Raw genomic sequence first — 24,411 nt, forward strand, 5'->3', positions numbered from 1 at the left:
AGTGTTGGGAACAGAGTGCCTAGGGATTCAGAGCACAGATCTGAGTTCCAAGGGTCCTGGATTTCAGGCTCCCATATCCTAGGGTTTCTGATTGTACAGGGACGCAGGGTTAGAACTAGAACTAGAGGCAGCTTATTAAGAAGAGCAAAGCACTCCCAAGAATGGGAGTGGGCTGGTAAGCTCAGGAAAGCACCCCCAAAGGGCTGGCTTGTGTGACATGTGACCCTAGGACATCCACACACTCGCTTGTCCTATTGCAAACATGCTCTGTCCATTAGAAGAAGCCGAGGCCCGGAAGGACTTTCAGTGCCCCTCTTCAGCTGGCTCCTGTCATATGCCAATCTTGATGTTTCAGCTCCGTCCCTTTTCTCCTGCTGCAACAGGGAAAAGCATCAGTACTGCGAAGGAGGTCCAGACCCGCACACAGCAGTCACCAACTTGCTTCACTCGACATCCGCTGCTGCCTCTGCTCCCAAGCTGCAGCTCCTCACATGCTAAAGAGCTGTAGCATGCTTGGTGGAGCATCTTCCCCCACCCCCCCAAAACATTCCGAAGTAAATATGGCAAAGGGTAATTCTGCATCTTTGTGTAATTAGGAAAAATACATGTTTGGAGTGCTGGAGAGATGACTCCGTGGTTAAGGGAACTCACTGCCCTTCCAGGGGGCCTGGGTTTGGTTCCCAACACCCACATGGTGGCTAACAACTGTCTGTAACTCTAGTTCTAGGGAATCTGACTCCCTCTTCTGGCCTTCCTCTCTCTCTCTCTCTCTCTCTCTCTCTCTCTCTCTCTCTCTCTCTCTCTCTCACACACACACACACACACACACACACGGTATACAAATATGCAGGCAAAACACCCATGCACATAAAATAAAAATAAATACATCTAAATAATGTATTTTTAAAGAAAGAAATATTCATTTTAAAGCAGGGAGCCGGGCATTTTTTCATTTTGTCTAGCAAAGCAGTTTTGAAAAGGCCATTTTACCCCAGTGCTTAGCTCCACTTTCCCAAGTATAAAGATTTCACACAGGCCCGGGAATGACAGCTTCATCTCCCCTTGTAGGTCTGTAGGGCCACAGCATCCTCCAGCTTTGGCTACTAGGACATCTAAGTGCAGGCCTTGCTGCATCCTTCCTGCTCTCGGGCTAACACCAGGGTGGCAGTGGAAGGAGTCAGGGAACCCGCTGTAAACACCAAGCAGGAATCCCAGGGCCAGCTACGCTCACTTCCCTTTCAGTAAAGCCCGGGGAAGAAGAGCAGGAGGGTGGCAGGCTACGAAGGACCATGGCTAACCTGGAGGGAAAATTCCAGCTAGGTTTTCATGTCTCGGGCTCCCGGGGCAGGGGTGTGAAAGGTTCATCGTGGGAGGGGTTTGGCTTCCTGACAAAGGGCCTGTGTTACCTGAGGGTGGTTCTGTGCAGCCCTGGCCAGGCTTTGGCTTCCTTGTGCTGTGCGGTCTCCCCAGGCCAGGACTGCAGGGTGGTACTCCAGCACCCAACGAGGCTGTTCCCCCGGAGGCCACTCCCAGAAAGGGGGCTGGAGGTTCAGGCATTCAGAAAAGATGGCTGGCTGCCCAGGAACTGGTAAGACGGGTTTGTAGGGTGGCAGCTGCCAAAAGATGCCAGGAGGCCACGGTTAGGAGAAACAATCGGGGTGGGCAGAAGGCAGTGTCTGGAACTGTACCTGGAGTCCCCTCCTCTACTTTGGGCCAGCTCCCTCACACATGCTGCCTCCAGGATGCAGGCTTGAAACCTGCCATCTTTTTGCAGTGCTGATTGGGAACCAGTTGTATCCAGAATAAAATCCAAACTTCTGAGACTCTTTCAGGGCCCAATTCTACTATAAACACTTGATACCATCTGAGAAAAAAAGTTGGGGCCCCACATATTTTCAAGCCAGGAGCATAGCTTGGAGGGTGTGTGTGTGTGGGTGGTGGTGGGGGTGTTGTTGATGAAGCAAATACCTTCCTGCTGTTGTTTAAGTCGAGACCTAAGGGTAGTCAACACGCCACTATCCAAAAATTCTCTGTAAGTGGCTGCTGCAGTTCCTGAAAGTTCACAATGCTTAGCAGCACTGCCTTCGCCAGGACACTCGAGGATTGAATCTGTTTGCTGTTCTAAAATAATTTTTTGAAGAGAGATGAGGATCCCTTGGCCTGTGTGCTATTTCTGGAATCCGCTGAGGAAGTCCTTATTTTAGAACATTTGTCTCACTTAAACTTGCAAGAGATTAAACAAGCTGGGTGTGATGGCACATGCCTGTAATGCTAACACCTGGGAGACTGAGCCCAGAGAAAGGAGAGTTTGAGGCCAGCATGGGCTACGCGAGGGGTGCACCCACACACTGAGACAATGGGGATGTTTTATCGGGAACTCACCAAGGCCAGCTGGTCTGGGTCTGAAAAAGCCTGGGTTAAAACTGGTCTCGCTGAACATAGCGGACAATGAGGACTACTGAGACCTCAAGAACAATGGCAATGGGTTTTTGTTCCTACTGCACGTATTGGCTTTGTGGGAGCCTAGGCAGTTTGGATGCTCAGCTTACTAGACCTGGATGGAGGTGGGTGGTCCTTGGACTTCCCACAGGGCAGGGAACCCTGATTGCTCTTTGGGCTGACGAGGGAGGGGGACTTGNNGGGAGGCGGCGGTGGGGAAGAGACAGAAATCTTTAATAAATAAATAAAAAAATAAAAAAATAAAAAAAATAAAATACTTACTGAAAGAAAAAAAAAAGAAAAAGAAATGGCTGCCACAGAGCAGCGTTGGGTTCTGGGGAAGTAAGTTATTGTTTGTGAGAGAAACTACATCACATGCCTTAGCCAGATCTTTCCTGCCGCCTCCCTACCACGTTTTCCCAGACTCTCTGGAGGGGAGAGCTGAGGCAGCCTGCTTGGGGTATCCCATGTTCCATCCTTCCGTCCTCCACAGAGTCTCACCGACCTGCACCAGGCCGAACATTATTCTCTCTTTCCTCGCTGGAGGAAAGTCCCTGTGGCCCATTTTCTGAGTGGTGCTTTTCCACTCTTTCATAATCTCTCACTGTGACCTTGAGAGGCAGGGAGGGAAGGCTTTGGCAGGGCACCCTTTGTGTGCAGCCAGAGCCCTGGTATCTATGCCTCGGTGTCATACTGTGGCTGTGGTCAACATCCTACATCCTTGTGTGTTGGCACCTGCATCCGGGTGTGAACAGCTGCGTGTGTGTGTGTGTGTGTGTGTGCGTGCGCGCGCGCGCGGTGCATTATTAGAGAAAGGCGTTGAAAGGAGGGATGGAGGAAAAGAGAGAACACAGAATCAGGTGACTTTTCTAGGCCTGCCTGGTGGATCTGATCCTCACCGAAGTCAGCGATAAGCACTGGGCACCCCGTGCACAGAGTCCGTTCTTGCATGAAGATAGTGATGCTTGGAGAACAGAAGGACTCATTGCTGTGTCTGGAAGAAGGAAGCCAAAATGGGGAGGACACCCCATGGTCAGGTCACCAGCCTTGGGACTCAGAGCAGGAGGGATGGGCTTCACTCTAGGGAGAGGCTGCTCTCACTGCCCTCTCTCTGCACCTTCTTCTCTCCTCACCCTGGTCAGTGTGGCAGAGATTTTGCCAGCCAACTTCATCAGACGAAATGAAGGGGAAATCTGATTTGCCTCTAATTGGACTTACTGCAGGCAATTGGGTTAAGCTGGCATGAGGGGGTTGCCAGATAGGGGGGTTTTCAGGGCTTTTTAGCACAGTCCTGGGAAATTCTGCTAGAACTCAAGTTGTTGTAAATCAGGACACTTGACCACAGCATTAACATTTTAAACGAGAGCGTTTTTCTGAAAATAACCAGTATATGAGCTGATATATATTATGTACATATATGTATATCATATACATTTATATATTGTAGATAGATGCCACATGTTATATGGCATGTGTTGTATATCTTCTAACTATACACTATTGTTTGTGTAACTATTGAGGGTAAGATACTCATATACACATATATTCTGCATATATAGTATACATAGGATTAGAAAGGTAGCTCAGTACAGAGTGCTTGATTAGCAAGTGAAAGATCCTGAGTTCAAGTACCAGCACTGAAAAAATAAGAAAAAAAAAGATGCCATGTACCTATGTGTACACACACATGCACATACACACACATACGCACATGTACATACACATGCATGCTATACACGTGGTGTGTATACTAGATATATGGTATATATAGTATGTGGTATAAAGTATTTCTTGAGATAGGGTCTCTTCATTAAACCTGGAGATTGCTGATTTATCTGGGCTGGAGGTCTTCAGGCTCCAGGAATATTCCTGTCTTCCTACTACCACTGGGGTTGCAGCTATATCTCCACACAGGCGCTTGGGGTGGAACTCAGGTCTGCATGTTTGCACAGACATCGCTTTGCAAAGTGAGACATCTCCCCAGTCCCAGGGCCACTACCATTCAGCATTCAACAGGTCTTGTTTGCTTGTTATGGGGACAGTAGTGTGGATGCTTCAGATCGAGTGTGTGTGTGTGTGTGTATGTGTGTGTGTGTGTGTGTGTGCGCGCGCGCGCACGCGCATGCTGGTGTAACACCAGCAACTCACAGTGCTGTAGTTCTTAGGCCACATAAATAAATCTTCCCCTCCCCCAGGACAGAGCCTGCCACCTGCTTTCCTTACAGCAACTGCCATTTCTGTTTCCATTTCTGGTGCCCAGTGACCTCGAAGAGAGCTGTTGAGGAGAAACACACAGACACATGGTCTTTATCAGCTGGTGGGAAGCTGCTTAGACACAGTGTGGCCCCAGTGTTTCTGGTGATAAATGCAGTCTCCTCGGTGACAGTGGTTCCCTTTGGATATGTTAAGAAAGACATAGTTCCTACTATAAACTATTTTCTGCACTCACCCACTCCAGCAGAGACCCTGTATTGAGACTTGCAATTCTGCTTGCTCAGGGCTAGGCTTATTTTGTGAGACAGGTCCTTCATTGCTATTATCTCTCAATAGACTTACTAACTGCTGTGACTCCAAGGTGTGTAGATCCTCCCAACGGAGCCAGGGACATGGGGAACAGGGCATAGCAGGGCAGCCTCAACTCTTTCAGTTCTGAAGTGGACTGTTATCTAGAGCCAGGTAACTTTTGTTCTGTTATGGGGCAGGTGGTTCCTTCAAACAGGTCCCAGTAAATCTGCGTACAGAGGTGCTGGGTGGTCCCATCTGGACAAGTAACCATTGGTGCATGAACACCATGCTTACCCTAAAGAGCAATACAAGAGTGACCAATAAGCTTACTGGGTTACCAAAAAGGGAAGAAAAGACAAGTGTTGGGAGGAGGACTTGTTGAAGGGATATGGGGGAAGGAGGTGAAGAAGGGAAATGTGTGGATATGGTCATATTTCTTTGAATACATGCATGAAATGCTCAAGAATAAAGAAAAATCCTATGTGTGCATACCTAATAGACCCAACTATAAATTAGGAAAAGCGAGAATTGTCTTATAACAAGTTCATACTCCTAACAGCTACCCCTTCCCCATGGTGTGGACACTAAAGTACACACTTCTTACTAGACCCTGTCTTCCAGTGCTCTCGTGGGATTGATTGTTTCCAATATGTGAACTTGGGGACACAGCCACTCTGTGACAACACTGTCTTGTCCTTCCATTCATCAATCTGTGTGTTCAACACTAGCCAGCAAAGGGACCTCTCCTGGTCTTTTGCTCCCAGCCTGCTCTGCAGCTCTGCAGCATCCCCTGCCCCGTCACTAGTGAGACCCTTATTAGCAGTGAACGGTATCCCGCCGCCTGCTTCCCACCTGGGCTCACTCATCCCAAGCCTAGTTTTTGGATCCTGAGCAAAGTCACTCCTCAGTTTTGCTAGATTGTTAACACACAGTCATCCTCTTGTATTCACGGGGAGTTGGTTCCAGGACCCCTGGGGATACAAAAATCTATAGGAGCTCAAGCACTATGAATAAAAAGTGGTGTGCTTACACAGACTCCGTTACTCCTCCTGCGCTTAAGCTTTATCTGCATTATATATAATATCTGTCACAATGTGGATAGATGTTATTTGTTTAAGGAATAACGACAAGGAAAAAGTCATTACATGTTCAGTATATGCACAATTTTTTGAGTATCTTTCAACATGGGGTTAGCTGAAGTCACAGATATGAAACTCATAGACATAAAGAGTCAACTCTGTCTCTGTGTGTGTGTGTGTGTGTCCAGTGGTTGTCAGCCTGGTTAGCAGCAGGGAGCAGATCAACATGCACGCAGAAAGGATCATGCATGTTACAAGCTTGCAGGTGGTGGGCGTTCAGCTCAGTCGTGTATAAGCTCTTACTGTATTTCCTCCCATGAGGTGAACGTGGTTTAAGAGGAAAGGCAATGCCTAAGAGATTGGAGGGATGGGCGTTTGATCGTCCCAGGGACACACCTGGTGGAAAGAGAAAATTGACTGGACGAATGGATGCAGACTGGTTTCTCTGACAGATCCTATTCCTGTCTGACAGTCAGCCCGCTCGTGGCCACTGTAGTGCCCCCCTCTTTATGCCCTTTCCCACTTGTGTCCATGTTCCTGTCAGATATTTCTCCAAATTTCTACTCCCTAGCACTCTGTGCACTGCGTTCCGATTTCTTTGAAGATTTCTGGGCTGTCAATGATGGCGAGTAGTTCGTGGGGTTGTTTCCCGTTCTCCGTGACTCAACAGACGATGGTCCTGGGGGTGTGAGACCATGTCAGCAAGAAGTGACACACGAGGTCACCAAGGAAAACCACAAATATTATCTCAGTAGCTAAGTCTTCCAGTGGTCAGAATTCCCCTTTGCGGTTAAAAATCAGTTCTTTCTGCCATGCCAGAAACCAAGGCATCAGAGAATGTTCCTTACTGCCCGACATTAGCACTACTGCACCCTCGAAAGACCCCCAGCCTCATTATAATATCATTTGCATTGCCACTTCGACTCCCATCTCCTTGTGGGTGTGTCAAAAGGATCATGGTAAGAACTACTTTAAGGGGGAATCTGTTCCACTGTGATCTGGGAGGGGGCAAATGTTACTTTACCTCAGAACACCTGGTCTACCTCCTAAGTATTCATTAGAAAGAAGTCTTTAAAATCCAGAGCACAAAATCTAGTGAGCAGTTGTTCCCTGCTCTGGGGAACCCCTCTCCAATGCTGCTTTGCAGTGTAGATCTCTTTCCTAAACAAGCTCCTGGTGGACTGTCCGTGGCTCTTGGCTGAATCTTCCTTGAGAAGATGAGATTCAAAGAGAACCCTCTGCTTGGTAACAGACGGTGTTTAGGTTTGCTGGCAGTTGACTGTGGGATCCTCAGGATTGCTGAAACAGGACAGCAGTTTTAGTGACCATCCCTCACCCCCAAACTAGGAGAGAACACAGGCTCTTTTTCTATCACTTAAAGCATATTCCAGGGCTCTGCCATCTCCTACTCCAAACCCACTTGGCTCTATCTGGGTGGCTACAGCCCAGCTCTTTCCCATCCTTGGATTTCTGCCTGGAGTTTTGTCTGAATCCAGGAGGGGTCTTCTGTTACCTGGATCCTAGCTTCGCCTCTGGCCTTCATTCACCACCTCCACCTCACTACCTCGGGGGTCCTTGCTCTATAATCTGTAGCCTGTATTGCCCAAGGGCATTCAGAGAATCTCCCAGACCCTATGATGTGTATGCAGCTGCCTGCTTGCTGAGGAGAGCTGCTCTGAAGGGGAGGCACAGATAAGCCTCTTGACTCAACTCCTAGTCCACTCAGCTCCTAGTGAAGGTGCCCTAAAAGTCGCACTACAAAACAGAGCTTCATATGTTAAATCAACATGATGCATAGAGAAGATACTAAATATTAAAGTGACATATATTTTCCCCTCCTGCCCAGGAGGAGCAGGACAGTGCAACTGGTCTTGAGACTCAGTCCTTTTTGAGTCTTAGCTGTTACCTTGTTTTCTGCCGACTTGGCAGGGCTGGCATGTGGTTAGCATCACTGAGGGGTGTGTGGGGCGAGGCACGGCTCACACATCTTATCTTTCTCCTTCTGTGTAGCCTCATACCTGGCTAAGCCTTGAAATTTCCAGTTTACCTGGGACAGGTCCAGGTGAGTGACAGAGCTTTGAGCCGGAGCCAGGTCAGACTCGAAGTCTTTGCCTTCCAAATCCCTCCAGACGAAAGCAGTCTGACAGATGGAAAGGGTCCTGCTGCGTTGTCTAAACCAAGTCGACCCCTGGATTTGATGTCAATCTTTGTCTAGGTCCTGGGTCTCAGCTTGCTCTACACCCCCGGTGTGGGGGTGAGGGTGCTGTGTCTATTAGGGTGACTGAGTTCCCCTGTGAGCTAAAAACTTCTTTACTGGAGCACAGGTAATGGAGCTTTAAGGAACTAGGTCCCAGCCATCAGCAAGCTCTTCTCAGCCCCACACAGTGCACCAAAGGCCAGGCGGAGCAGGTAACAGCCTCACACAAGCACCAGTTTGCTCAGTGATTACAGTTACTGAATGCTCACTCTTACCCAGATTTTGGAGTGCCACTTCCCATCTCTTTTGTTAAACAGTCTGCTAGTACTTGTCTTTGTCTTTTCTGTAGTTGGGGACTGTGGTAGGAGCTCATACTTAACATAAAATGTGACAAAGTATTTCACAGTGATGCGTATAGCTGTCTTGTGTGGGTTCCTTGTGAGATTTTGTTTTTTTTTTTAAGTGTTATGAATTGAGCCTGAGACCGGGCACATGCTAGGCATAGCCTGTACCGCTAAGTTGCACCCCCCAGCAACTTGCTAGCTGACCCGCCATGGTAGAAGTATTTACACCAGGGAAATTGGCAAACAGTATTGCCAGGAGCAGAAGCCCTGAGTGAAAGTGTAAGGACTGGGTGTAAGTTGTTGACATGAGCAAAGCCATATCAAGGATCACAATGTCTCAGACCCATGGGAATTGGGAGAGCCTTCCTCTGGTCCTTCTGTGAACCACGACAGAGCATACAGAAAGTACGAAGGGCAGCTTCCCTCTCCCAGACCTTTACAGCCTGAGACTTTCCCCTGCAGAGACCTCCTATCTTGCTGTGCTTAATAAGTGTGCTGAGTTTACAGGTTGCAAGCTGGTTCATCTCGGAGCCAGCATCCCAGCTTTTCTATTCATGTCTGTGTTCATTCTTCAATGTATGCTTCATTCCCTTCTTGCCCCAGTAAAGTTTCCAGGGCACAGCTGTGCAGGATGCAGTGCACGCCCTACATCTGGGTCTTCCCTTCCTCCTCCCTTCTCGATCCAGCTTACCCATGCACCATTGCTGCTGGCTCAGAATGGAACAGCCTGGGAAGGACTGCAGCTGGTTATTTCCCTGGATATTTATTTTTTAAATCTTGTGTTTTGTCAGTGAGTGATTCATAATGGAACAAGAAGAGATAACCACATTAAAACCGAAGCAGTTCTTCATAAAGGGAAGGATTTTGTGAGAGACACCCTGTCTGGTGGTGCAAGCCTGTAATCCCAGATATCTGTGAGGCTGAGGCAGGAAGATCTTAGGACGAAGACCTGACTAAGTCTTAGTGAACTGAAGCCCACCCTGGGCAACTTAGTGAAGCCGTGCTGTAAAATAACCGAGTAAAAAGAGGGCTGGGGCCATGACTCAGTGAGACAGCTTACCGGGCATGTGTGAAGCCCCAGGTTCCATCCTTGGTATGATATAAGATCCTTGTGGTGGGAGTTCTATCAGCCTCAGAAAGAGACATCAATGCCCAGGTACTGTGACGATTCTGTTGGTGCTTGCCTGGGATACAACAAATGAGAAACAACCGTGAGAATTCCACCACACTGCTGCTGATGCTTGGCTAAGAACCGTCCCCTCTGGCTTTCCTAAGACTCAGCCACATAGGAAGGAGGTTTGCCTGGCCTGGAGCAGTTACCACTCTATTCTCTTTCCCATCCTAGCACACAAAAGTCACCACCTTGCCGTATGGTGAAATACCTGTGGAAGAATGATAAACAGCTGGGGTTAAGCCCTCTGCATCTTCAGGCCTTGTTGCTTAAGGGCCGTTGTGCCATCGCTTGAGAACAAAGCGAACCTCTGCAGTGAAATGAGGGCATCTGAGATCCTTTTCCCTTTAGCGGCATAAAGTTGTAAGCAGCCCATTGCGCAAAAGGCATTGATGTGGAAAGAGGACCGCCCCCGTCTCCATCACATTCTCCTATGAAGAAACGAGGCATTCTTCTCAGCTGCCATTCTCAGCTCACGATCCTCCTAGGAACCTCTCTTAAGAAGAGGGAGGGGCAGGTTCCTTTTGAGACCTGCAAGAAGACCCCGAGGTGACTCCTGAGTTGGGTCTAAATGGCTGGGAGGAAGGGGAGACATCGAGCTGTATCCTCTCTACCTCCTTGGCATGAAAGGGAGGGCAGGTGATGGAACAAGTCACAGAGAGAGGCCAAGCAGCCACCAGAGCAACCATTAGCTCCGGGGCCCTTGTCAGCCAGGGCAGGAATGTAGTTTTGGAATAAACATAGAAACCTCAGGTCCCCTCACTATGGTGACACAGCCAACAATCAAAATGGCCTTCCAGGGTACTCCTCAGACATCCTTATTCACAGATACGTTTATTTTATGAACAAGTCCAGCTGGGTGCAGTAGCATCTGTGATTCTTGTACTCAGACGGCTGGGATAAACAAATCCTGAGTTTGAGGCCAACCTAGGCTACATAATGAGTTCTGGGCCTGCCTGGGCTATGCAGATTGAGACCTTGTTTGAAGAAATCAACAAACAAAACAAATAAACAAAAATGAGTTCTCATCAATACATAAATGATAAAGAAATATATTTATAATGAAAATTAATCATTTAATTGGCTAGAATTGGAGGATGCTACATTAGGTGAAATAAACCAGATATGTAAGATAAGCAATGCATGATCTTATTCATTTGTGGAACCTTAAAAAGTTGACTCAGGCCTAGTGAGGTGGCTCAGCAGATTAATATGTTTGTCACCAAACCTGAAGACCTGAGTTCTGTCTTTGGGTGACCTTGCCTCATGGAGAGAACTGACTCCCACAGATTATCCTCTAACCTCCCTTAAGTGCTTTGGCAAGTGAATGACCACACACACACACACACACACACACACACACGCACACACACGCACACACACGCACACACACACGCACACACACACATACACACTTGTATCTCATAAAAAAACAAAGTTTATTCATGGATGTATAAAGACTAGATAGTTGTAGTTATTTTCCTCTCATGGCTTGGCCAAGTTATTTATTATACAAGACTTAAAGTAGCTAGGATAGGATAATTATTGAATATATTTGTTCTTATTGTATATAATTTTGTCTTAGGCTTAGAACTCTCTTATTTAAACAAAAGGGGAGGTGCTGTTGGAAGTCTTACAGCCAGTGGTTACCTGCCCACTGGGGCGTGGCCTCTTATACTATATATGCTGATGCAGAGCCTGCAGCCAGTCTCTTTTAATGCCTCTCTATTCCGGTTGTGGATTTCGGTTTCTGATCTCCATTCCAGCAGAGGATTTTGACTTGTGAGTCTACCCCTAAATAAATAACCATCTATTTCTCAGTTCTGAGCTAATGTGGGATTTCTTTTAAGCATACTTCTTCATATAATAGTGCTGTGATATCTAGGGAGGGACAGCAGGTCACAGGTCCACATCAGTTTCAAATGACACCCGGGCATCATCTACCCGATGAGATGACTTGGGTTCTGAGATCGTGTTGAGGGACAAGGAGTAGGTATCTCTTACTTCCTCGGCTGCTTTTCTAGAAAATACAAAACATCTAGAGCACCCGGGCTTCAACCTTGAGCCTTCAGCTCCGTTGATTTGATGGACATGCATCAGGGAGAATGTCTGGTTGAAGCGTTCCCTACAATTTTTCCTCTGGATTCATCTTAATCCCTCTCTTGCATCCAAATTGCTCCTGGAATGACTCTTGGCATGTGATCTGATGCTTGAATCTCAGAGTGGGCTATGAAGGGGGAGAGACAAAGGGAGGGACGGGGGAGGAAGGGAGGGAGGGACTTCAAATATGAAACAACTTCTGGCCTGCCAGATGAAAAAGAGCTAAGTGATCTCTTGAGAGCGGAGGCCAGAGGTCAGCCCCTGAAGAGCCTTGGATGCCGTTCAATGAGTGTCATTGCTGGTCAGGTGGCGGCAGAGAGTCTTAAAGGAATTCTGAGTTGGAGAACAACATGCTCACGCTTAACATTTTCAAAAGTCTCCAGTTGTAGATCCCAGCTTGTGGGTGTGGAACACACACTTTAAGGACAGTGGCTTTCCTAACTGAGCATTTTGGAGAGAGGATTCCCAGGGCTGCTCATCTGAGAGGGATTGCCATGGAGTCTCCCATGAGGCATCTGTAAAGATCCTGGCAGAGGCTGCAGCATCGGAAGGCCTGACATGGGCTGAGGCCATTTTTAAGCAGCTTACTCTCATAGTGTTCAAGTAAGCGACTGTCATTGCTCAGTAGCCTACCTGAACAAGGACCCAGGTATTGTCTCTCAACCATGAGGCAGCTACTTTCAGGGACAGTCATCCATGTTTTTGTGGGCAAAGCCACACCTTTTAAATGGCTGTATACTTTAAATGGCTGTTAACATTCCTTCAAAGCTGGGGTTTGTTTGTTCCAGGTAAGGCCCTGCCGAGACACAAGGAACCAGAGTCATCCTGGTTTCTTCTTCTTAGGTGGCCTAGAGCGCTCTACGCTGGTTATCACACTAAATTCTCCGTGCACAGCCTTGTGTTTACACAAAAAAAAAATATGGCAGGCTACGGTGGTGCACACCTTTGATCCCAGCACTCAGGAGGCAGAGGCAGAGGCAGGTGGAACTCTTTCAGTTTGAGGACAGCCTGACCTACATAGTAAGTTCTAGACCAGGCAATGTTACCAAAACAAAATTTTATTTTGTTTTTAAAGCTATATATAAAGACACATGGCCTGAACAAACTATGCTCAGCAATGTGCCTGCTTCACCATGTAAAGACTAGTCTGTCTCTTCTATGTGAACACAGAAATGTCCCCAATCAAAGTCCCTTGCTTTTTGTTTGAGGAGGTATTACCTTTGAGTATAAACTCTGAAGCTGGGCATGGTGCTGAATGCCTTTAATCCAGCGGTTCTCAATCTTCCCAATGCTGCGACCCTTTAACAGAGCTCCTCATGTTGTGGTGACCCCCCAACCATAAAACCATTCTCATTGCCACTTCAAATTGTAATTTTGCTACTGTTACAGCTTTTAATGTAAGCATCTGTTTTCTGATGTTGTTAGGTGACCCCTGTGAAAAGGTCACTCGACCCCCCCAAAGAGTAACCCCAAAATTGTTGAGGCCGGTGGGTTATGAACTACTGTTTTAATATCAGCACTCAGGAGGCAGAGGCAGACAGATGTCTGAGAGTTCAAGGCTAGATTGGTCTCATAGTGAGTTGCAGGACAGCAGGGGCTATGTGGAGGGACCCTGGCTCAAAAAATAAAAATAAAAAAGCAAAACAAAAACTAATAATCTGTAGTACACCCTTCTCATTCCGGACTCTTTATTGTGTTTTGCCTCTTAGCATTCACTAATAGGAGTCCCCGTTACATTCGTTATAGCCACTTGAGTGTCACCGTGACTAGCTGTACCCAAGGCAGATGATCTTGGGCAAAGTGAAAGTGGCAGCATGGTTGGCAACCTGACCTCCTCTTAGTCACATTGTGTGTACTAAAAAAAGGACATTAAATTTGGCCCACATGCAAGAGCAAAGTGGTTAGACTCAACCTTTCAATAGTTGGATCGATGAAGTGGTTGGTGTAACTTAGACCTTTCTTCACCAAAGTGTGAGAATAAGAGATTGCACGTGTGTGTGTGTGTGTGTGTGTGTGTGTGAGAGAGAGAGAGAGAGAGAGAGAGAGAGAGAGAGAGACAGACAGACAGACAGACAGACAGAGAGAGACAGAGAGACAGACAGAGATCGAGGTTGTAATTTAATTCAAGTGCTGCAGCTCACAGGATTTGGAAACCTACAATTTATCTAAGCTGGGCAATACGGAAAAGAGGCCATCAGAAGAGGAAGAGTGCGGTCAGAACCGAACCTATACTATGCGTGTAGTGTGGGGCACAGTGGTTCTGTGTTCGGATCAGAGAGCTGCAAGCAAGCATACACGCTGTGTTTGTAGAGGAGATGGCCTTGAAAAGGGGGTCATAGAGAGTGTCCCCAGTATTCAGCTGTGGGGAGGGCACTTACAAATGCTTTCAGACAAGGTCCTTGTGCAGCAGGTGACCGTGTCTTTTGTGGTTACTGTCCACGTGATAACCTCCGGCAGAATGAACTGTTTGGTTGCAGGCTCAGTGGCTTCACTTCCTTGCCTCAGTTCCTCCTTCTGAAAACAAGGCCTAAATCTACCCTCCTCAGATAGATAATGGTCCCACATATGTCGCACAGCTCATAGGATTTAATAAGCGCCTCATGAGGGGTGGTTCTTGACTTTAACAAATGACCCCCTTGACTAGAATTTAGAGTGTGGGAGAAGAGCGGGGAGACAAGTGTTTACTGAACAGGCTGTGAGGACTTCGAAGGATTTTGAGCTGGAAAGGCCACAGACCTATCAGAGAATCCTAATGATGTATTGGAGGCTTGTGTGTGGAAACCCAGTGGCTCTGGCAGTCCTCAGAGGACCACGGTGCCCTGCTCTGTTTGGACTTGGGCTTTCTTTCTGCAGGCATCTTGAAGCCAGTGTGCTGTAGGGAGAAAACGATGGCATGCCCACTGTTTTCTTCCATGGTTGTGGCCAAAGCCATCTGCAGTGAGCGATCATGGGTAAGAGAGCCAACGCGCTGCTCTCTGCGGGGCAGCCTTCTCAAAGGGGCCTGTTCCTGATCTGATCTTTCCTGCCAGCTGCCAGTGGGACCATCTAGGAGAGATACAGATTTCTAATTTGAGTGTATCATGGCTGTCTCACTCAGATGAAAGGATGGTCCCTCATCATGAGGTAGTGCCATAGGTAGGCTGACAACGAGCTAACAAGATGAACCTCACTAGGTGCTGTCTTGTCCTTGAGTGGAATGTTAAGCAGGGATGTGTGCATATTTTCCTGATAGGACTTTCTGTCATGATACACCTTGCTACGGTACGTTCTAGCCAAGATCATGGGCTAGGCAATGAGTAATCACCTGTGCTTTGCAGCTCTCAGCAAAGCCATCTTGCCCAGAGACTACAAGTTCCAGCATCCATTGCATATAGCCCTCAGGATATAGCGTCTGTTGAAAGGAAAACCCTAGAGGCTCTCCCTGCCTCCCCTAGCAAGGTGCCTCCTTAACTTCTGGCAAATTGGAAGGTGACCACCCAACCTGATCTCAGGAACATTCTCTGGTTAGCAGTTAGTGGAGACCTTTTTATCCTGCTGGCTTCTTTATAGCCTGATGAGACAGGGCAATCAAGACCTCTGGCAGAGTGCGGCCTCGATGCTCATTCATTCAGCCAGGGACCAGAACTCTGGCAGGACTGGCGTTTTTTGTCAGATGGGAGCCATGGAGTGAGTTTTAGAAAGTGAAAACAGATGTTGCTCCCTCCAGTTGCTGCAAATACGTGCGGAGACTTGGAGGAGGAGGCTGTAAAAATGTCACAGTTCTCGAATCCCGGGGCCCAGATTTACGCTCCCAGTAACCCTGCACTGTAAATCCACCACCCTTGAGGGAATGTCAGCTTCCGAAGGGGCAGGCTCAGCTGTGGTGTTGACCCAAGGAAGCTGACGGATGGGGCTGGAGGGATGTGGGTAGGAAGTACTGGGAGCCGGGAGTCTGGCTGGGAACGGAGATTGCTTTTCAAGAATTTTAAAGTGGGCAAAAGAGTTTACAAGGGTTGGCCGGGACACTGGCCTTCTGGGAAGACAAGCCAGACTCCTTTACATTTTTGTGGGGGAAGTAGATGGAGACAGATGGGAGCTTCCTGGGAGCAGAACTCACACGCACGGCATTTTGGTTGAAGTGCTGGAAAGAGGAATGAGGAGAAGGACCGGCCAGACCTCAGAAGCCAGGGAGGCCTGGATACATCTTGAGTGCCATGGAGACATCATGCTTAAGTTGAAGTGGTTATTCCGTGGGCCAAGGAGAGGAGAGATGCCAGAGATCCTGGCAAGAGTAGAAGCAAGGAGACAATTTAGGGGCTCTGACATGGTCCAGGCTTCTAAAGACAGAGGCATGGATGAGGTAGAAGCTGGGATGTGGGGCACGGTTGGTCAGAGGCTAGTCCACTTCCGGGGGTTCTGATATGAGCGACGGCGAAGCTAAAGGTGCCATAGAGGCAGGAAATTCTGCGGAAGGATGGAATTTGTTGGGAAATAAATAAATAAGGAGTTTGATCATGGACAGTCTGGGCCAGAAATCCTTGCAGACATTCATGTGGACATTTTAAACAAACGAACGGCAGTGAGGGCTTGAAGACAAGGTCAGGGGTCTAATACACATTTGTGAGTCATGTTACAGAAAGTGAAAATGGAATTATCCTGCTGACTACAGAGCTAGAAGCAGAGCTTCTTGAGGGGCTGTACAGTTCTCCTCTGCTTTTGACACGGTCTCTGGTCAGTCTGCCTGTACATGCCGTTCTCCCGGGGCATGGACGAGCAGATATAGGCTACCTCCATTCTCCATCAGTGTCCCGCATCCTTAAATCTTTATAGTTGTGACAAGAAGTAGGGCTGTCTGCTACATGGCCAGAAGTGCCTTGACCCTAGCAAGTAGAATTCTCTTAGGTTTTTTTTTTCTTGTTTTTTTTTTTTTTTTCATCATCTGGCTCAGATTTTCTGCTCTCTTAATGTTCTCCCAGCTGCTTGACTATTTTTTATAGTAGGAACAACCTTCTTATTTGATTATTATTCACTCAGCACGAATGATTGGCTTTTTCCTCTCGGCCGTATCGCTTGAAGTGTCACGCGAGTTTCTAGTATATTCTAATGACTAGGTCTGACTGTTGACTTTACAAAATGCATCTGGCCAGCTGATGATGAGGAACGACCCATCACCATGTCAGTGTTTAGGTGGTTCCCTTCCATGCCATGGACAAGGACACGGGTTGTGGTCCCCCATTCTGTTCATGCTTCTGCCTCATGAAATTTCCACTTTACGTGGAACTAGGTTTCCGTTTGTTCGAATTAAATAGTAGCAAATGTTCAGTTCTGTCCATTCTTCATATAAAATGACTCAAGAAGCCTCCTCCTCCCGCCAAGTGAAGCTGGAAACAGATGCAGGCTCATATTGTAGAGCTAAGCAGTGAGCTTGTGTGCCTGAAGCCAGGACAGATGCGCTGGGACAGTTGGGTGTCATCCTGGTTGTGGGGTGGGGTGGGGAACAGTGGTTTACTGTAGAGCCCTGCTTGGCTTATTCTTGTTTGGTCCCAGGAGGACATCTTTTTTGTTTCACCTGTGAGCCTCCATCCCCTTCTGAGTATACACATCCCTTATAAGATGAAGCCCACAGCAACGGGTGGGGCACACCTGCAGCCTCTGACCCAATCTTGTTAGGCATTTGTAGATTATCTAGATCATTCCCAAGCCTGGATTTTTGGATTTCCTTCCAGTTTGGGAGCCTTCTCACAGATGACTGGGAGACAGATGGCTGGGAGACAATACAGGTGACCGGAGACAATACAGGTGACTGGAGACAATACAGGTGACCGGAGACAATACAGGTGACCGGAGACAATACAGGTGACCGGAGACAATACAGGTGACCGGAGACAATACAGGTGACCGGAGACAATACAGGTGACCGGAGACAATACAGGTGACTGGAGACAATACAGGTGATGGGGAGACAATACAGGTGACTGGAGACAATACAGGTGACTGGAGACAATACAGGTAATGGGGAGACAATACAGGTGACTTGAGACAATACAGGTGACTGGAGACAATACAGGTGACTGGAGACAATACAGGTGATTGGAGACAATACAGGTGACTGGAGACAATACAGGTGACTGGGAGACAATATAGGTGACTGGAGACAATACAGGTGATGGGGAGACAATACAGGTGACGGGAGACAATACAGGTGACTGGAGACAATACAGGTGACTGGAGACAATACAGGTGACGGGAGACAATACAGGTGACTGGAGACAATACAGGTGTGACAGGGAGACAACGTAAGAGCCACGGGATCCCCATCCCCTTTTGCCTTTTACTTTGAAGGGAAAATCTTACTAAATTGCCCATGCTGGCCTTGAACACACTCTGTAGTCCAAGCAGGCCTTGAACTCAAGAACCTGCCTCTTTTTCCTAGGCACACTGAGTGCAGGGGAGGTCTAGCTGTTGCTCTAACTGCAATGCTGTGGACTATTTCCTGAAAACACGTCCCATCCTCGGTCAGCTTTCCCTCACGACCACATATCCCAAAGTAGGTGACTCCATTCCTTCCTACGTTAACTACTAGATGATTAACTAGATAAAATGAACAGAATTGTGTTAGATTAATGAAGATTTATTTACTGGTATTGGGGACAAGGTTGATCTTTCCTCATAATGGGACTCCACAATAGAATGCAGGGATTTTAAGTAGAATAGTCTTATATTACAAACAAGAAAATTTGAATGTATGGGGCTGGGAAGATAGTCCAATCAGTAGAGGGCTTGCTATATACACACGAGGAGCAGTGCCGATGGAAAGGTCATGCACTGAGCCCCAAACCTAGCACTAATGGCGGGCTGACAACACCAGAGCTCACTAGCGAGGCAGTCTAAGCCAATGGGTGTGCCCTGGGCTTAGTGAGCGACACCGTCTTCAAAATAATGTGCAGAACAGTTAAGGAGGGGACTTGATACCAACCTCTGGCCTCCATGCACAGTCACACTGCACATGCATTCACACATGCACGTGGGTGTATACAAGGCTGCCTTTCCCACACGTTAAGAGCCTCGGGTGAGACTATGCTGGGCTTCTGCTGGGTTTCAAGCAGCGAAGCTGGAGCCTCAAAGTGCGGTAGGATCCTGGCTTACCATCAAGGCTTATTTTAGATCCATCTTGCCCCTGAAAGGCAGGTGTGCTGGGTGAAGCCTGGTGTGTGTCTTTCCTGTGCCTGGAGCTTTTCAGGAAGTGAAAACATCCTTCTGTGGATGAAAGTGTTGAGAACCAAAATGTGTCTTGGTTGGGAAGCTCTGCCCGGTCTGCATGAGGTCATTCTCAGCTGCCTCAGTGGACATACCCAAAACCTAGAACCCTCTCAGCCGTAGGGGTACCATGGCTGTTCAGATACCCAGCCACGGTTTTTTTCTTTCTCATCATCTATCTCAGCTGGATGCATTTTTGTAAAATTCTTCTGCAAATCCATACCTGCTTGCCCCTACACTTTCTTCTTCTTCTCTTTCAAAAGATGCTCATTTTGACATGGATGGGTGTTTGTCTCCTATCTGGGCACCGTTCATGTACCTGGTGCCCTTAGGTCCTCCTGGACTGGGCTTGCAAATGATTGTGAGCCTTCATGTGGGTGCTGGGAGTTGAACCTGGGTTTTCTGGGAGAGTCGGCGGCGCTCTTAAATTGCTGACCATCTCTCCAGTCTCCTCCCACTTTTGGACTTACCAACTATATCTCGATTCTCCCACTTACTGCTGTCTCTGTTTCTCTCTCTTTCTTTTTGTTGTACTTTCAACCTATTACCCCACTCCCACCCAGTACAGACATCTCTGTCTCCTTTCATGTGAGGGCTTCCCCATCTTCCTAGACATTCCTTGCTAGGACCAAGATGAGCTAGAGAAGACTTCAGAGTCAGTGGGCGGTGGGTAGAAGCAGCCTGGGGGAAGTTACTTCCAGAAAGGGGTGTAGGGCTTCCTGGCTCTGTTTTGTCTAATACTTGTATCATATGTCCCCAACACAAAGTCATAAAGATCACACTTTCCCAAGTTTGTTGGTTGCTCAATAATGAAAGACAGTCACACATGTGGGGTGCCAGAAGCAGACTCCAAAAGCATCCTGGAAGGCAAAAAAAAAAAAAAAAAAAAAAAGGCTTACTCTTCCCTTAATGGGAAAACAAGTTGCACAGTCCAGAACATGGCAGGTACAGCTGAGCAGTGAGAAAAAAAATAATTGAATTGCTGTAGCTAAAAGGAGGGTAAAAAAAGAGACCTCTGTAGTTAGAACCTCAGCCCCTTTCTCAAGCATATCTGAGATGGAACAGTGCTAAAGAAGGACAAGGTTTGGAGTGAGACGGACGGGTCATACACTACACAAAAAGAGAGGCAGAACCATGGAAGTCAGTCAAAAGCAACCAGAGCGGGTGGGAAGAACAGGGCATGGCTAGTTTGGGTAGCAAAAGGTTGTACCAGCCTTTCAAGAATTGTAGCAGTCAGACCGTCAGCTCCAATAAGTTTGACTTCATCCTTTTACAGAAAAGATCTATTTGGCAACAGGCAAAGTTATCTAAAGATGGAGCAGGCTGCTTCCTGGAAAAACATGTACCTTTTGTTAAAAAAAAAATTGAGGGATTGGTATAGTTTTTCAAAATAAATCCAAATATTGGTAGGTAGTTGAAGAAAATGCTGGTAATTCTTCGTGGTGTGTGTGTGTGTGTGTGTGTGTGTGTGTGTGAGTGCGTGTATGCACGCAGGTACCCAGGTACATATAGTGGCCAGAGGTCAAGGTCATATGACTCCTTCAGTCACTGTCATCTTTATTCTTTTGTATATAGCATGTTTTGAACCCTATTTTTGTTAATCCAGATTGTCTTTAGGTGTTTATTTGTTTGAGATGTGATTTCATTAAGTAGTCCAGGATAGCCTTAAACTCATCGTTAAGTAGCTCAGGATAGCCTTAAACTCACTAACTTCTTCTCTTCACCTCTTCCTTTCACTTCAAGTTTTTTTTTAAAGCATATATATGTATATCTGACTTGGTAAATGCTGAGTGCAGGGTGGGAGGAGGTCAGCAGGGAGCTCTGGGTCCTTGGGACTGGCATTCCACACAGTCGTGATCCTCCTGGCATGGGTGCTGAAAGCTAAACTCCCACCCTCCTCTGCAAGAGAACAACTACTACCGCCTTTAATGGCGGAGCCATCTCTCCAGCCCTTATTCCTGGAGACGTTTTCTCACTGAGCCTGAAGCTCACTGGTTCAGCTAGTGAAAGCTCCAGAGATCTGACTGTCTCGCCGTTCCCAGCACTGAGATTACAGGTGCATGCCACCACCCCTGGCTTTTATGTGGGTGCCAGAGATCCGAACTCAGGGCTTCATGCTTGCACAGCTAGCAGTTTATCTGCTGAGTTCTCTCCCCTAAGTTCCTATAGTTAATATGGGTAGGAAATGATGATCACAATAGTCATTACTCACTGTTAGCTGCGGACGTGGCACCCAGTGTTTTATGTGCATTATCTTACTCAATCCCTACAGAAACATGCTGAGCTTGTTGCTATGAGCACTACCATCTTAGAAATGAGGAAGGCAGTTCAAGGGAAGCAAGGATGAACCCAAAACATGGCGATCAAGGATGAAGCCTCCATAGTGAGTGGGGAATCAGGCACCTAATGGTGCAGAAACCCTTGCATGGTTGTTTGATACGGACTGTGGAGGCTGCAGAGGTGGTAGCTGGGAAGATTCTTTCAGTGTGGTTTGTGATTTGCAGCAGTACAGGGGGAAGACACGGAAGGCTCCCGGCAACGTTCAGTGGACTTTTTGTCCAAAGATGCAAGCATCAGTTTGGGTTTTTAACGACACCAGCAGTGAGTTAGGCAGTGAGAGGAATTATGAGGCCCCCATCATTTCTGGTGTCAACAGCCAAAGATACGGTTCAGTCTTTAACATAGAGGGAGACCCGGATTCCTTTGGTTTTATAGAGTCTTTAATGGTTGTCCATGGGAAATTTAGTCTGAATACTGAGTCCAATGCTAAAGGAAGTTAGAAAGCCTCCCTGTGACAATAAAGTCCTCCATTCAGTTCCAAGCCATTGTATTTTACTGTGACGATGGGTCTATCTATACCCCCAGTTTAGAGGTCCCTGAGGTTCTTTCAAGTTGACTTAAGTCTTGAAACTGGAGGCTCAGAGGAGAGTCCCAGGGGCAGAATCAGGGCTCAGAAGACTTGGACCTAGTGGGACTTCACAGAGGAGTGAGGGTTGCCAGTGAAATTACTGAGATTCGTGTTTAACAATCACTTGACCAAGAAACGTCGGGTGTGGAGACAGATTCAACTGGGGACTAGATGAAGGTTAGGTCGCCTGCTGTGTTCAAGGCCAGGGAGGAAGGATCTCTCCTCAACAGGGTGTAAACGAGACCAGGTGCTGGGAAGGAGGTGAACGTAACACGCTGATTGAGCCTCTGCTTGGCCGGATGAGAGCTCAGCACTAGGATGTGGTAACCTGTCACCTTCAGCTTGACACTTGAATCTGCCCAGGCCTTTTGGACCAGAGCCTGTCATGTGAAGGTCTTCCAATCAGATGACTTTGAATCAGGGTTGTCCCCGGGGCTTTGGGGGAAGAAATGAGTAACCAGATTGCACCAGACCCTCGCTTGCTGCAACCTGCACCCAGGCCAGGCCCATCCCCGACCCAGGCTCTGCTTAGAGCCCAGAGCATCCCCCTGGTAGAGCCCGTGGTAAAACATAAAAAGGAGCCTGGGCAGGAGGAGAGGCAGGGGACCATTCGCGGCTGCTTGTTCGCAGCTGCCTTTGAACATGCAGCTGCTGCAGCGTGGGGCACCAAGTGGCAGCTCTTGTTTGTCGGGTGGAAGGATGCCACGTTCTTACCTGCCACGTTCTTACCTCGGAGGCCTAGGAGTGAGAGCGGGAAGTGTGATAGATAGAGTGTGCTCAGAGCCAAGCCGCTGGTCTCAGAACTGGGTCACCTCACAGACCAGCACAACGAAGTGTCCCGTTCGCTGGATCAGGTTTCATTCTTCCTTGTCAAACCCAGTGGTGCCCTCAGGCTGCTGGCAGCTCCCAGACTCTCCTTTGTCCTACAGTTCCAGGAGGCTGAGGAGCGAAGTGACACAAAGGGCCAAATGCCCAAGCTCCCTGCTCACTCTCGCTCAGCGGCGCTGACTCTCCCAGGGGTAAAGCAAAGGGAGGGGGCATCTCTTGGGTCTTGGGCCCAAGGGGTTCTCAGGACAGTAGGGGTGAGACCTTCACAGCCACCACCCGACTTTGCCAAGAGCTGTTCTGGGGATTGGAGGCCGCCTCTCTTTCCACCACCTTGGGTCTTTCCAACTTGTATTTCTGCTGACGCTGGAGCCCTGGTGTTTTGCCCTTAGAGACACCCTGTAATTGAAAGGAGAGAGGGGAGAGGGAAAAAAAAATGCCGCTTGTTGCCTGAACTCCAAGACAGACACTTGCTGCCCTCTAACGGCCTCCTGCCTGTGAGTTCCCAGGCTGGGCTGGCACCAGGCGCTGGCCTTCCTTCCTGCAGGGTCTGCGGTGGGGGGTTTCCTTCCTTTGGGTAGCAGGCCCTTTTCCCTACAACTGCCGAAAGAGTCAGCCGTTTTGCATCACAAGGAAAAGATGTCAAAAGTCAAGCGGTTCTGGTGTGGCTGGCTCAGAGAGAAAAGACTGCTCCAAAGTTTCTCTGCTGGACCCGAAATAACCCATAGTAGTGTTTGTGTGGCCTTAACGACCCTGCTGCCTTCGAAAGGGACAGCTCCTCATTTTTTTTTTTTTTTTTTTTATCTGCGATTCCTAGCAGCTCCCTATGTTAGGGGAAAGCACAATGTGCTGGCAAGGACCAGCAGTTGTCATCAGGCTTCTGCATACAAAGGGGCTTCCTTTTCCTGCCCTGGTGGGGGTGGGGGTGGGGCGAGAACTGTGGACAAGGGTTCCCCCCCTCCTCCCCACCCCAGCTTTTCTTAGGAACCTCAAGAACCAACTCCAAAGGCAAACGTGGACCTCTCTGCAAAACATCTGTTGGGTGAATATTTGAAGGCCTGGAGACACAGGCTGGACAGCATCCAGGTCTGTGTAGAGAGGAACCAAGCATTTACTCAAAGGGACAAAGGTCAGAGGCACAGGAGAAAACCTGGGATGTACTTCTGTTTGGGAAGCTGGGAAGCTTGGCCCCAGAGGAGAAGGAAACAACCGACAGAGGCCTCACCTGGTTCAGGGGACTGTGCTGAGAATACACTCTGTGACTGGCTGGGCAGAAAGCAGGGTGAAAAAATTAGAGCCCTTGAGTTTAGAGCGACCTGCAGAGTGAGGCTTCTTGGGGAAAAGTATCATCTTGAGACAATGTGCGGAATGGATTTTCTTCAGTTTTTGTGAAATCAGGGATCGGTGGTCACCGAGATGAGTGAGGGAGGTCGGCAGGGAGTTCTCTGTGGGGCTGGCAAATCATTGCTGTCTGTCTTCAGGATGGAGGGGTGATGGAGAGGCAGGAAGTAGAGCTGCTGAGATGGAGCATGAATTCATGAGCATCAGTTTTACAAGGGGGGTCAGTGCTCGACCCTTTCTGAGTTTCTCTACGTAGAAAGGGAGAA

The 24,411-nt window shown here is 48.0% G+C and overlaps 1 long non-coding RNA gene across 2 annotated transcripts; it reads right to left on the bottom strand.

Annotated features, from left to right (window-relative positions):
- Nucleotides 1–237: 237 nt before the first annotated feature.
- LOC126501849 (uncharacterized) lies at nt 238–23,292 on the bottom strand. Of its 2 annotated transcripts, XR_007591808.1 has the most exons (5): nt 22,709–23,292; nt 9,947–10,266; nt 9,625–9,748; nt 1,407–1,613; nt 238–374 (listed from the first exon to the last, which is right to left on the bottom strand). It is a non-coding gene; the product is annotated as an uncharacterized lncRNA (long non-coding RNA). The 2 variants fall into 2 exon arrangements; XR_007591809.1 differs by lacking the exon at nt 22,709–23,292 and having other exon boundaries at nt 9,947–10,725.
- Between the last annotated feature and the right edge of the window lie 1,119 nt (nt 23,293–24,411).

The sequence above is a fragment of the Alexandromys fortis genome, unplaced genomic scaffold (assembly GCF_014885135.2).
Source record: "Alexandromys fortis isolate MF-2015 unplaced genomic scaffold, M_Fortis_MF-2015_v1.1 scaffold_5, whole genome shotgun sequence".
NCBI lineage: Eukaryota > Metazoa > Chordata > Mammalia > Rodentia > Cricetidae > Alexandromys > Alexandromys fortis.